The following is a 15352-nucleotide window of genomic DNA, read 5'->3' on the forward strand; positions in this document are numbered from 1 at the left end:
TTCCGAATGCCCATGTCCCGCAATTAGTTTGGGTAACAGCGCTGTACTGTAACTTCAACATCTACAAAAACTCTGAGGTTACTAGTAATATTATCCACCAGATTAAATATGCAACTAGTACTCAAAAGATTACTTGGTTGCAGATTCACCTTCCCCCAGCCTTTTCTTAATCCACAAAGCACAGTTCTATACACATTTTCATGGAGTATGTCTAAAGTTACTTCTGTATTTGTCGATGGCTCTCCATGCAAGATAAAATGTCGTATGCTCTCTACGAAGAAATCCTCAAGCCAGTCTCGAATTATGTCTGATACCCCACACAACCATAGTTTGTTAATAAATGATAATGTGATACCAATTTCACAAAAAACTCCATCTGTTTCAAGGTGTAAAACAGAATTCGCCTGCTAACGCTGACTGGAAATACTAGCCAAATAAATTTGTCCTGCACAGAAATCGGTATTCTTATTAATTTATGCACGCTGGGAGTCCTACAGCAGAGCTGTGATAAAAATACTTAAGAAATGAGATAACACCCACTAACTCTACCCGTTACCAGTTTTGGATTCTTTTTCAGATGCTTCCGCATCCACTGTCTGAAGTTGGGTGTGTCTTATGTCATGCTAACACATTTTAGATGCACTGAAACAATAGTTCCTGTCTGCTGCTGTTAGTTGCTGCTTCTGCATCTCCATTAAAACTGCAGCGTTTCTTAAACTTTTCGCGAGCAGCTTGCAGTATGCCCATAACTCCAAAAGAGATGATGTGTTGATTTTTGTGGTTTTATTCATCAAGTATGTAAAATTTTATAATGTCTAAATTGGCTGCACACTCAACACGTTGGCTGCTGCAAGCATAACGATGAACGTTTCAGGGCTAGGCCAGGCCGCGTCCCCACTGGCCATCAGTGTGTTAACCCATAAACTACCATGATCCCCAATTTGGTAATTTGTCTTTGTAACGTAAATTTTGTATTTGAAATTATGTAGGCAACAATTGTTACTTTTTTGCATACTCGTCTCAGTGTTTGTCAAGCTTGTGCATTGATTGTTAGTCAGTTGTTAAACGAGTGAATTCGACAGGATTACATGTGTGAAGAAGTAAACTTTTTCAGAGTTACAAGAGTTGAACATTTTCAAAACAGCATACATTATATTCTTATATATATAACTTAAAGCACCTATGTACAGATATGTTCTGTAATGGTTTTAGAAGATGTTTACTGGTTCTTTATTTCTCATTTCATTTTTGCACGAGGGCTCTCTGAATTTCGGACTCCATTTCGGGCTCATGGCAGGTTCCGCCTAAAATAACATTTTATTTTTCTTTTCTTGCCAAACAAAATTAGTCATTACAGAGAACTTTCTATTATGGAAATTGAAGCAATTGTATATGATCCCAGTATCTTGGCTGCTTCTATGATCAGGGTGAAGTGAATGAGATCATTGACATTGTCGAGCTCCGTCCAGATAGCATAGATGGCATACCCGACTGTGATGATATAGGCAAAAATATATTGGAAGATACTCTTCCAGCTGATGTGCCAGAGAAAAAAAAGGGAGGATGAGCAAAATTCAGGCCTCGCAAGAAGAAAATTGAAGCTAATATCACATATAACTGGACAACAGAAGATATAACTTACAGTAAAACCTACCCTGATCTAGCAGAAAGTGAACCGAGCAACTGCAATTTGGCTGCAGCGCTAAAAGGAAGGTCTGCAACTGACTGCTCTGAAGAATTTTTTGATGAAGTACAGAACTTGACTGCTAGTGAAAGTGTCTGACATGCTACACAGAAGAATAATCACAGCTTTGAGTTATCCAATTAATGCATAAAAAAGTTCTTTGGTATACTGCGCTTCACTGGATACCACACTCTCCCAAAGGAACAGTTATATTGGAATGAAGATGAAAACACTGATACAAGGCGCATTCTACAGTGTATGAGCCACAATAGATATCTGGAAATCAAGTGCCAACTTCACTTCAATGACAACACACATCTGAACACAATCCCAGCTGATGAACAGGATAAAGTTTCCAAAATTCTTCCCATGATGGACTTGCTGAATAAGAATCTCATGAAATTTCAAGGGTTTTTTTCTGATTGCCTGAGAACTGATGAGGAAATGGTTCGATTTTACAGGCACTAATATCTAAAACATTTGTTTCACAGGAAACTAGCAAGATTCAGAATCAAACAGTGGGCCATGTGAAGTTCCCATATCTACTGCCTCATGAGTGAAAATATTCTAATGCTCCAATTCAGAAGGATGGTGGCAAGAACATATCTTGCTCAATCATCTGCTGCTTCTGTCCCAAAAAGGGCAGGACATCCATCATACCCGAAAGCATCAACTTCACGTACACCAGCTGAACTAAGGACTTCTGCAACTGGACATGTGATTGAACACATGACATTTGGGAAACAAAGAATATGTGGAATTTTCAAGAAAAATGGCTGAAGGTGTGTACTGTAGGATTCAATATGGAATGCTTTGCTTGGTATGAAAAATATAGGTAAATTTAAAAAGAGAGCGGCACGTGCCCTGTTCCCCATTTGGGGATCGACTTAAACACTATGTTTATTTCAATGTTATTTCATGTTTTTACTTCACATTCTTTCTCCCAGTGTATGTCAATCCAGCAACCAAGAAATAAATGTAGATTGAAGAAAAAAAATTTGGCTGTTAATGGGTTAAACAATTCACTTGCAGGACGAAAAGTGACAGCTAAATTTGCATAGTGTTAGTATTTACTACTTGGCAGTGAAGTCGACAAGGTGCTGGCAGTGTTTGCAGGTCATTCGCCTATTCAGCTGAACTGCATTACCCCCCCCCCCCCCTCGAAGGTATAATACTAATATTTTCAATATGTCATTGTCATCTCTAAGTACAATGGAGTTTTACAGCTTAGATTTGGCAGTGTGTGATTTACTTTTTTTCCAGTTCTGCTGGAAGTCTACTGAAAATGGAATCTGAAGACTAGTGAACATGTTGCCGTACAATCATTAAGGGAGTGTTAACTCCCCTCCCCTCACCCCCCCCCCCCCCCCCCCTCAATGTTGAATGTTCCTCTGAATGACCCCATGTTATTAAGTACACATCGCATAAAAGAGTATTATTTACAGGGATGGCAGAGCCAGATTTCAGACAGACACAGCTCTTGAACTGGTAAGGCACATTGTACTGAATGTCCTTTTCTGAGATATGAATATCCCTTCTGAGTACATAGTACTGCTCCAAAATACAGTACTGTAAGAGTGAACAGAGTCAAAGTAACCAAAGTAAACAAGTTCTTATGTCTTGGAGTCATTGAAGATTATTCTAATAGAAAAGATAGTGTCATTTAGTTTATGCACAATAACTTTAACAAGATACCTCCAATAAAGCTTTTCATCTCATTCAAGTATTCAGAATTTAGAGTTTTCACTTTCAAAGATTACTTTATTATTTTAGGATAAAATTTTGTTTTTATGAGAGCTCTAAGTCAGAAAGTGTTTGCACTGTGTTTTGTTGTAGTTAAGCAACAATCTGTTATTTGTAAGCCATGAGACGATGTTACCTACAAACACACTTCGTAAATCATTCATATTATATTTCTTGTTTTTCAACTAGAAAAAAAGCAATCCTCTGACATGCTTACTAGCAAGTCAGTGATATATATTATAAAAAGCAGTGGACCAAGAACATACACCTGTGGCAAACCCCATCCCCACTTAACAGTGTCCCAATAAGATTCAAACTTGTCCTCTGTTTGTTGGCACTGGAGGACTCGTTTCTGATTGCTATATGTTATATTTGACAGCAACAACTGATGTACCATTTTCCTTTTTGTAATGTTTCAAATTGTGTGCAAAAGTACAGATATAGTACACATCCCCATAATCAAATGTTTTTGTCAAAGAAGAGATGATATTTACTGTCTTCTACTTATCATTTAGTCCTACATGCATCTGAGACATAAAACATTACATTCCATATTTTGTTGATGCCCTTTTCTGAAAGCCAAACAGTGACTCTGAAACCAAAATGTGTACTGAAAGGTGTTATTACTCTCTCTCTTCTACATTGCCTTCTCAAAAATACTGACAGGAAGAAAATTAGCTTGTAATTGTCTGCATGAAATCTTTATTCCATTATATGAAGTTGTTCTACTAATTAGTGTTTTCATATCCCTGGAAAATGATTGCCCCTGAAAGATACATTGCACAGATGGAAATACAACATCAATGAAGAGTGCACTGACTTTCACAAGCCTGTTTGGTATTTCATCATGTCCACGAGTCTAGCTTTCAGTGATTTAATAATTGATCAACTTCCTCAATTTGCCTCAGAAGGTCAGCCTTTAAAACTTTTCCTTCTACTAACAAAATTTTTTATTTAACTCCACAGCAACTGACAAAGTAGTTACCAAATATTTAATACAATGGTGGCTGGTCACTATCAGCTCCACTCTATCATAGGAAAGGTGTAGTATGTTAAGGGATCTTCCCCTTGATAATTCTTTTACAACTACAACACAATTTTGTTTCTAGATCTCCCTATTCTTCTGGCATAAGATATTGTTTTATTCTATCTGATGACATTCTTCAGCACTGAGACATTGTCTGTAGTGAAATTCTGTAACTGGGGCACGACTGTCCTTAGCATTATGATATTGCTCTTGTTTTCTCATACACAAAATTCATATGCAATTAATTTTCAAAAATGGTTGCTTATTAGCAATTAATTTCTTTGTCATTTCTTTCCTGGAAAAAAGTTATGAATGAAAAGGATTTGGTCTGCAGAAATACAAAAATGGGAGGAAATGGACCTCCCTCCCATTGAGTATGGATTTGGTATCAAGTGACCTTCATTGTTTCCAGAGATGACAGAATGGTTTAGAGGAAGAATGTTTCACTTCACATGAGTTATCACAGATCACCATATAACATACCTCAACAGACAGACAGAAGATAAAAAGAAAGTTGGTAGACGCCTATGACAAATGTCGCACTCACATAGGTGATTATGTCAAAAAATATCCATTATATGTATGCACTATCTCTAACACAAACACTTTTTGAACACACAATGCCAGAACTGCATTTTGGCAGGTAGACTGGTGTGAGGGATTGTGTCAAGTGAGGTGGGTAAAGGTAGAAACAGGTGGGAAGTGGAAGGAGGGGCTGGGTAAATGTATCTGATGGCTTGGCCTGAAGGAGACAGCAGGTGTGCAGGATAGGAAAGAGGAAGTGGTAGCAGGTGCATGGGATAGGAATGCAACAAACAGGCACCAGGGCCAGTGAGTTTGTGGATGATGATGATGATGATGATGATGATGTGGAGGAGTGGATTGGAACAGTGTGACACAACAGAAGAAGAGAATGCTTGGTTGAGGGTGTGGGTGTGGTGGGTTAGTAGAGACTGAGGTCAGGAGGATTATGGTGAAGGTCTTACAAAGGCTTTCACAGAAAGGCACAATTCCCCTAATTTATCTGCAAACAGTTTTCTTGAGTCACATCCTTGCACACCCTTAAACCTTTCACCACCCCCAAGAAGCAGCTGCAAAGGAACCTCCTTTATCACTCAGTATCATCCTAAACAGCAGTAACTGATCCACGTCCTTTGCATGCACTTTGACTATCGACCATCATGCCCAGAAATGAGAGACGTACTACTCATGATCTTTCCCAAACCTCCTAAATGGGTATTCTGCTACCCATCGAAACTGAACAACATCTTGGTCCGCTCCTGTGCCACTTCCACACCCACTCCCAACCACTCGCCACCAAGGGTCCTATCGCTGTGAAAGACCCGTCACGCACATCCTGCTCTGGTCCTGCCACAGGCTTGCCCATCTCATCAGATGCAAGGACAACTGTGAAAGAAGCCATGTCACATACAAGCCCTGTTGCAATATCTGCACAGTATTTTATATGGGCATGACCACCAACCAACTGTCCACCAGAACGAATGGCCACCACCAAACTGTGGCCAAGAGCAGAATTAAACACCCAGTGGCAGTTCATGTTGCCGAACTTAACCAATCATTCAGATACTTCACCCTAGCACCAGCTTTTCTGAACCACACAGATGGGAGTTATCCTTGCAATGCATTCTTTGCTCTCATAATCCTTTTGGGCTTAATGTCCCTCTAACCAACAGTATCTCCATGTGTACTCTGGCTCGTTAAACGATTCATCCAAAAGCTAGCAAAGTTTTCATTCTTGATGACTCAAGGCTTCTACTATTCAGTGAGCTGCGTCCTTTACTCCTAATTCCATGAACTATTTCATGTTCTATTGAACTGTACATGTCATTATGAGGAGTACATGTTATCCTAAAATGGGACAGATACAGTTCACCTACTCCAGTTCAAATATTGAGGATTATTTTGGTGTTATGGCATTCAATTGCAAGATAATTGGTGTGCTTGCTGAATATGAACATGAACATTTATTGAGCCAAACAAACAAGTTTTTCTTCTTTGAGAATATCTGGTCATGCCAATGTTTAGGGTTGTAATGAAGAATCCACCTCCATGCCAGACACGCACAGAGAGAGACAACCTTCCAATCCTTATCAACATGGGAACTGCATGACCTACAACTGTCAGAGACTAGGATTATTTTACAGTATTCCCTTTCATTATTTGCAGGTCTAACAGTGAGAGATGAAGGATGTTATTGGTGATGATGCACTGTTAGAGGGAATGTGTTACTATATAACACTTAAAATTATCATAAAATTGTTACTAAAATAGGTGAACAATATGTTTTATGATTAGTGCAACTAAAAGAAAAGTTACTAGGACCTGTATTAGTTTATATTGGACAAATCAGCCTACATCACTCAAAAGTCACTCCCCAACATATTAAAATAGGGGATAACAACTTTAAAGTGTGTGGGATCCACTCTGTTTGATAAACCATTTTTTGACATAAAATACAAATAAATATAATTGGGATAAACTGAATACAAGTACTAGAACCATTGCATCTAGACACGTGTAAAAAGGGGGATTGAGAGAGAGCCATCCACTATGAGAACACATTCTAATCTAAGAGATTCATCAAAATTTGAAAGTTTCCCCATTCCTCAAGGAAGTGACTAAAACAGAATCAACAGACATTCTCATAAGACCCATTCCTGAAGCTGGTGAAGGATCTCATGTGTCTTTCAGTGTCAAAAGTGCACCTTCCAAATGATTTCAACACAAGAAAGACCCTTATATGACTCTCTCTCATAGCAATCAGTTACTGACAGTGAACTGAAACCATGACAGGAAGCGACTCAGGATTCAAGAACCCATACAAGGTGGAGATTGACCATCCACTAAAGTGTCTTTCCCATGCATCTGTTGAGGGGGACACACTGATAATTAGTTCGACTGGTAATATATACACTCCTGGAAATTGAAATAAGAACACCGTGAATTCATTGTCCCAGGAAGGGGAAACTTTATTGACACATTCCTGGGGTCAGATACATCACATGATCACACTGACAGAACCACAGGCACATAGACACAGGCAACAGAGCATGCACAATGTCGGCACTAGTACAGTGTATATCCACCTTTCGCAGCAATGTAGGCTGCTATTCTCCCATGGAGACGATCGTAGAGATGCTGGATGTAGTCCTGTGGAACGGCTTGCCATCCCATTTCCACCTGGCGCCTCAGTTGGACCAGCGTTCGTGCTGGACATGCAGACCGCGTGAGACGACGCTTCATCCAGTCCCAAAGATGCTCAATGGGGGATAGATCCGGAGATCTTGCTGGCCAGGGTAGTTGACTTACACCTTCTAGAGCACATTGGGTGGCACGGGAGACATGCGGACGTGCATTGTCCTGTTGGAACAGCAAGTTCCCTTGCCGGTCTAGGAATGGTAGAACGATGGGTTCGATGACGGTTTGGATGTACCGTGCACTATTCAGTGTCCCCTCGACGATCACCAGTGGTGTACGGCCAGTGTAGGAGATCGCTCCCCACACCATGATGCCGGGTGTTGGCCCTGTGTGCCTCGGTCGTATGCAGTCCTGATTGTGGCGCTCACCTGCACGGCGCCAAACACGCATACGACCATCATTGGCACCAAGGCAGAAGCGACTCTCATCGCTGAAGACGACACGTCTCCATTCATCCCTCCATTCACGCCTGTCGCGACACCACTGGAGGCGGGCTGCACGATGTTGGGGCGTGAGCGGAAGACGGCCTAACGGTGTGCGGGACCGTAGCCCAGCTTCATGGAGACGGTTGCGAATGGTCCTCGCCGATACCCCAGGAGCAACAGTGTCCCTAATTTGCTGGGAAGTGGCGGTGCGGTCCCCTACGGCACTGCGTAGGATCCTACGGTCTTGGTGTGCATCCGTGCGTCGCTGCGGTCCGGTCCCAGGTCGACGGGCACGTGCACCTTCCGCCGACCACTGGCGACAACATCGATGTACTGTGGAGACCTCACGCCCCACGTGTTGAGCAATTCGGCGGTACGTCCACCCGGCCTCCCGCATGCCCACTATACGCCCTCGCTCAAAGTCCGTCAACTGCACATACGGTTCACGTCCACGCTTTCGCGGCATGCTACCAGTGTTAAAGACTGCGATGGAGCTCCGTATGCCACGGCAAACTGGCTGACACTGACGGTGGCGGTGCACAAATGCTGCACAGCTAGCGCCATTCGACGGCCAACACCGCGGTTCCTGGTGTGTCCGCTGTGCCGCGCGTGTGATCATTGCTTGTACAGCCCTCTCGCAGTGTCCGGAACAAGTATGGTGGGTCTGACACACCGGTGTCAATGTGTTCTTTTTTCCATTTCCAGGAGTGTAATAATAAAATGTTTTAAAAGAGACGCTTGTCTCTAAGTGTTAGAATACTGTCCATGAGACCTGATGTTATTAAAACAATCAAAATACAAATCATCAGCACTGAGTGAAAATAACAAAATGGAATAATTTGGTATGGTTCTGATATTTCTTATGACACAGACATAGTAGCTTTCATCTCCCACATGGAGAACATACAGTGGTATTTTTCCTCTTTGTTGAAGGAGTTTAACTTTTCTAGCTTCATAGTTCCGTAAATGATGTGTAATATCGAAGTTCATTTGACTGTGGTGGTGATGTTAAAAAAATAGTCTGCTGTGGCCTCTAAAAATACTCACCAAGACACCATCCCTCACTCAATATGATCATGAGAGGATGTGTACATCCCTTGCTAGAAATCCTAACAATTGAATCGTAAAACTTGGCTTGTGCTTTGTCATGTTGACATATCGCCTAATGCATAAATCAGAGACTTTCCAGCATTTTATAATTTTGATACAGTTAATGTATAATATTGATTTACAAGGGGGAGTCAAATGAGAATAGGACAGATGGAATAAGAGTAAGTAAACTGTTTATTATTATAAAAGTAATTGCCATGGCTGTTAATACATTTATCCCACTATGAGACAAGACATTCAATGTCTTCATGGAAAAACGTTTGCTGTTGCCTAAGGAACCACGATTGTATCCAGATGTGCACCTCTCCGTCCTAAGCAACTCAATGGCCACAAACATCTTCCTTCAGGGCTCTAAAATTATGGAAATCATATGGGGAGAGATCAGGACTATATGGGGGATGTTTAATGGCTTCCCAGTGAAACTTCTGCAGCATACTCAAAACAATCTTGGCAACATACAACATTGCAGAAGTTTAATTGGGATTGTGTTATACATGCTTCATACAGTCCCAATCTCTCACCATGTGAGTTCCATATTTTTGGAGCCCTGAAGAAAGACATTTGTGGCCATCGGGTTTCCTTCGGACGAAGAGGTGCACATCTGGGTATAATCAAGATTATGTGGGCAACCACAAACATTTGTCCCTGGAAAACATTGATTATCTTGTGCCACACTGGGATAAATTTATTAACAGTTATGATAATTACCTTTGAAATAAGAAATAGTTTGCTTACTTTTTTCCATCTGTATTGTTTTCATCTAACTGTCCCTTACAGTTCTAATAGTAATCTATCTAGGAGAAAAGATATTACATAGAATGTTCTGAATGTACATAATTGATTACATGATTCTGACCATGTCCAAAAGAACAGACACCACATATATATAATTAAGGCAAACATGGCCAATGATCACTTCAGTGCAGATGCACACCACACTTGAACTCTTATGGGAATGGCAAAACGCCATGAGTCATGAGGATAAAGGGCACGGGCACTACGTCAGTAGTGGAGGAGATTAGTGTTTAACGTCTCGTCGACAACGAGGTCATTAGAGACGGAGCGCAAGCTCAGGTGAGGGAAGGATGGGGAAGGAAACCGGCCGTGCCCTTTCAAAGGAACCATCCCGGCATTTGCCTGAAGCGATTTAGGGAAATCACGGAAAACCTAAATCAGGATGGCCGGATGTCAGTAGTGTGCACTTGGGTCTGATGGGAGGCATGCTACAGTATTCGTGCAGTTGCAATGAGCAGTGTCAAGATGGCTTCGTGGTCAGAGCATCTGCATAGTGAGCAGGAAACCTGGGTTCAAATCCCAGCCTGACACAAATTTTCAACTTTGTCCACTTATGTAAATCAATGGTCACCAGCAGATATTGTCAACAATTCCTTTGTGTCTTGAAAAATTTATGGGTCCATGAGAAGGGCAGCAGGTTGGAGAGTAAGGTACAACCATGAAATACAAGAGCTTATATATGGCAAAGATACAGTGAAATATATTAAATCTCAGAAAATACATTAGTTCGGACACATGGAGAGGATGATAATGATAGGATGCCCAAATCAATAAAATGAAAGGCAGATTGTATTTCACCAGAGGGAAGGGCTGACCAAGAGTTAGATAGCCGGACAATGTGTGGACTGGCCATACAAAGATGCAGATACAAGGATGGAAGTGAAAAGCAGAACAGAGATGTGTAGTGGAAGATTATTGAGCTGTCCAAGGCCCATCAACGCTTGTAGCACAGAAGAAGAAGAAGTAAAAACAGTGCTGTGAGTTATATTATAACTAACCTTAAATCAAATGAATAGTTGTGATATTTTGCGAGTATTCTGCCCCCCTTCCCATTTTACTTAGTGGCCTATGTTGTTATGTGTGACTGTGATCAACAAATGACTTTTAGGCATTGGTTCCCAACCTTTCTTAGACCATTACCCCTGAGTGCAATTAGACATTAGCTAATAGTGTCCTCACCCCCCCCCCCCCCCCTCCCTGCCATCTGGACCCCCTCCCACACATTATCACCAACTTTAGCACCTAACTAAACTGTTAGAATGAAAGACTTTTCTGGGAACACTTTTAACTTTAAAATGATGAGGATGAATACTACTGCGCACATATGTGTGTGTGTGTGTGTGTGTGTGTGTGTGTGTGTGTGTGTGTGTGTGTGTGTGTGAACTGCTGTTCCGTGCTGTCAATTAATTCATTTATCTGTTTTGAAGCGAGTAAACAAGTAATTTCTGGCTACTGCAGGTACTGTCTACAACATGGGGTAGACATGTTCTTGAGATATTTAGCATTTGTTACGTATACATCTCACTTTTCTCATCAGCGATGTACGGGACAAAGCAGAACATACGTGTATAATGGGTGGACTATGTGAGGAACCTGTACCTCCACCACATTAACGTTACTTACTGAGAAAAAGTATTATTAATAACTTATATAATCAATATTATAGTCTTAGAAAATTATCATAATATTAATGATCTTTTGAAAATAATTAAGTTTCATGACTGAAATGGAACTGAATCATTTAGTTTTTACCCCTCAGGAAATTTCATTTTATCCCTCAGGTGATAATTACCCCCAGGTTGTGTAACACTATGATATTGTGGCAGCAGTTCCATAATAATGCACAGCAGACCAAAGCGAGGCAAAACACACAAATAAAACTCTTAAGTCAATTTTTTACAAGTACATGGTTTAACAAATTAGAATGATGTTGAATGTATTTAAAACAGTGAAAAGACATATGCTATAGCATGTGCTAACAAAATGCTCCAAACCGCCTTGTATAAAAACAGGATTTTTCCAGGGCTCACACCACAGCTTATATCGGTAATACAGAGGTAGAGTCAAATGTTTTGGACAGCCCTTGGGCCACAAACCATCTGTATAGCCAACACAAGGATCATCTTGTTGAAACTATCCTACAGTACAGTGTCAATTTTTGAGTCTTACACATTTTCTCCAGATTAGGCAAATGGAGCAAATCAATTGGTTCTTTTTGCATTAGATGTGGTCTACAGTGTGCCTTAAGGGGCTTATGGAGGCACCATTTAATTCATGGGCAGTTCCTGAGAAAAAGTGAAAAAAACATTTTTCATCACTCGTTAACTTTCAGCGGTGAATATCTTAATAAGTAACTGCATCAAATTGCTCAAATTTTAACAATATGTTCTTTAGGCGTTTTTCTAGAAGTGCCATCTTTCGAATTTTAAAAATCTTTATCAGTTATCGAGAAAAACCCCAAAAACATAGTTTCTGGATATCAAAACTGAGCTGCGGGTTTCAAGTCAGCTACACACAGCAAATGGCTGAAATTTTTACGAAATATTTCCAAGAACCCAACCTCAAATATCTGTGAAAATTTTCTTGATATCCTTAACTGTTTCTGAGATACAGAGGTTAAAATTACGCACATAAAATCGGGTGTGAGGCAGAAACATATTTTATAAAGAAACATAGCCTGAAGAAGTATGCTATAAACTTTCTCTGTTATCAATAAAAGAGTTCTGGGAGTGCCACGTAGTACTGAAGCACATTGAAAATTTTTGTGCACATAAAATCCAGTTTGATGTGTTCAATTAGTTTTGCCTCATTTCAATTATATGTAACTAAACTATCAAAATTTTACTGACCCATAAAGTTCTTTTCGTATGAGTGATGTGACATGCCCTGCAGAATAAGTAAGGAACCAGTGGAAAATGCTCCGATGGTGCACAAAAAGGTGAATGTTCTACTGTTTAAATTCAAAGACTGACTGAAAAGTTGGGAACCAACTGCCTCGTCTACCTTCCTAACTATCTTCAAAAATTTCCCCCCAATAAATTCTGGGATGTGAAGATTTCACACTTTTTTGTTGTTGTGAGAAGGACAGTGTGCCAGTGAGAAAGAGACTGAAAAGTAATAAACACTGGAAGACAGTAGACAGTTGTTGTTGTACAGAAAAAGCAAAGGAGACAATGGCAGTGAGAGAGAAAGAGAGGGACACAGTGGCAGTTGAACATGGCTGACAGTGACAGAGTAAAGGATACACTGCTGCAGGGAATAAAGAGAAGAGGTGGAAGTGGGGGAGAGCCAGTGATAATGAGAGACAGAGCCTATGAAAATGACAACAAGGAAGAGAGAAATAGTGACAGTGTGAAGAGACAACAGCAGCAGTGGGAAGGAATGAATGAGATGGTAGCAATAAGTGAAAGCAAGAGGGAGACAGTGACTGAGAGGCAACAGTAATAGGACAGAATGAAGTGGGCTGTGGCTGTGAGACAGGAGACAGTGACAGTTAGAAAAGCCAAAGAGGTAAAGACAATGAGTTGGGGGGGAGGGGGAGCAGGGGGGGAGGGAGTGAATGAGAGAATGAGAATGGAGAATGGGCAAAAGAGAGTGGATGGGTACGAGCAACTTACAGTGATGGACTAGTGGGTGTGAGCGAATTACAGTTAGAGGAGCTTGTGGGAATAAGAGGTGAGTTGCATGTTAAAAAGAGTACGAATATGTTCACACAAGAAAATTTTTAAAGGTGCTGAGGAAGGTCGAGTGAGGCAGCTAGCACCCCACTTTTCAGTCAACTTTTGAATAAAAAGGAGCATATTCACCTTTTTTGTGCCCCGATAGCAGCATTTTTCCACTGATTTTACATCTACGATCAATTATTTCTGGTGTTGCATAATCAAGCCTACCGTCAAATGGGGTGATTTCAGACACCGAGGTGAATTCGGACAGTATGGGTTATTTGCTCTTTGCCACTGCATAGAAACAAAGAGTTACTTATTTTAATGTCTGTGTGCTAGTTATTTTAAGCGCAAGATTGCATTTATAACTTTCCGCAACTTTTATTTTGCATCAATTGTTTCCCTAGGTGAATAACTGACAAACAGTCTCAGTGTTAAAAATCCATGCATTATCGTAAAGTGGAAACTTTCTATTGTTGCGTCAAGAGGGAAGTTATTGTAACCGTAATTGTCAACGCGCTCCATAACTAACGACATTGAGACAATATCTGTACAAGTTTGTCGAGTTTCTTGTGCCAGGATATAAAATAATGATGGTTTTTGTAAATCTGTGTACTGTATGGGGTGATTTCGGATAATGCCAAGAACGTATAAGAGCAGGAGAGGATGGTATACCTAAATCAACCCTACAAAATAGAGTGCAGGAAGCACATCCGAAAAAAAATGGGAGGACAGCCAGAGCTAAATAAAGAAGAAGAAGAAATGTTGAAGCAAATCCTGCCTCGGGCATGGATGTGTGTGATGTCCTTAGGTTAGTTAGGTTTAAGTAGTTCTAAGTTCTAGGGGACTGATGACCACAGATGTTAAGTCCCATAGTGCTCAGAGCCATTTGAACCATTTTTTGTTGAAGCAAGGTATCTTGAGGGCTGCACATTGGGGATTTCCCTTCACTAAATTGGGTATTAGATATTTAGTTGAAGGCTACCTTGATAAATCAGGCCAAAAAGAGCAGAAATTTTGTAGTAATTTGCCAGGAGAAGAACGGGTGCATTTATTCCTCAAACGACAGTCAGAAAATCTTTCCGTTTGCTTAAGCAAAAATATTACACAAGCTCGTGTAGATGTGAACGAAGAGACTGTTAAGATGTTTTTCTCCAATATCAAGACAAACCTGGAAAATCTCTCACCTAGCAACATGTTCAACTATGATGAAACCATCATTCCGTATCACTTATTCATAACACAGGACTACCTTAAAATGTGTGAAATGTCACCAAAATAAAAAAGAAAAAAAAATACATGTGTCCGAAATCACCCAAATCCATGGGGTGACTTCGGACACTTTATTTAACTGCCTCAGATAAATATACTTACACATACACTTTCTGGTTCTGGGATATTTTATTCATTACAAATATACCCACCCACTTCCATAACAATCAATTTGATCTAACAATATATACAAAAGTTACTATCAAAATAATGACAAAGCCATCCGAAATCACCCCGTTTGACAGTACACGAACCTGTACAATATTATTACTTTCAAATCAAGTTTGCTAATTCTTTTAAAAAAAAAACTAGGCAATGCAACTGTGCCCCTGAAAGCCTGGGGCCTGCAGCATGTGCTACACAGACAAACCCCTCCTGATCACCACTTTCATATGTAGAAATATTATGAGTAATG

The 15352-nt window shown here is 40.4% G+C and overlaps 1 protein-coding gene across 2 annotated transcripts in view; it reads right to left on the bottom strand.

Moving 5' to 3' along the window:
- Window positions 1-15352, bottom strand: part of LOC126470634 (inhibitor of growth protein 3) — a 215375-nt gene that overhangs the window by 66967 nt on the left and 133056 nt on the right. The window lies entirely within an intron of this gene.

This window comes from Schistocerca serialis, chromosome 3, assembly GCF_023864345.2.
Source record: "Schistocerca serialis cubense isolate TAMUIC-IGC-003099 chromosome 3, iqSchSeri2.2, whole genome shotgun sequence".
NCBI lineage: Eukaryota > Metazoa > Arthropoda > Insecta > Orthoptera > Acrididae > Schistocerca > Schistocerca serialis.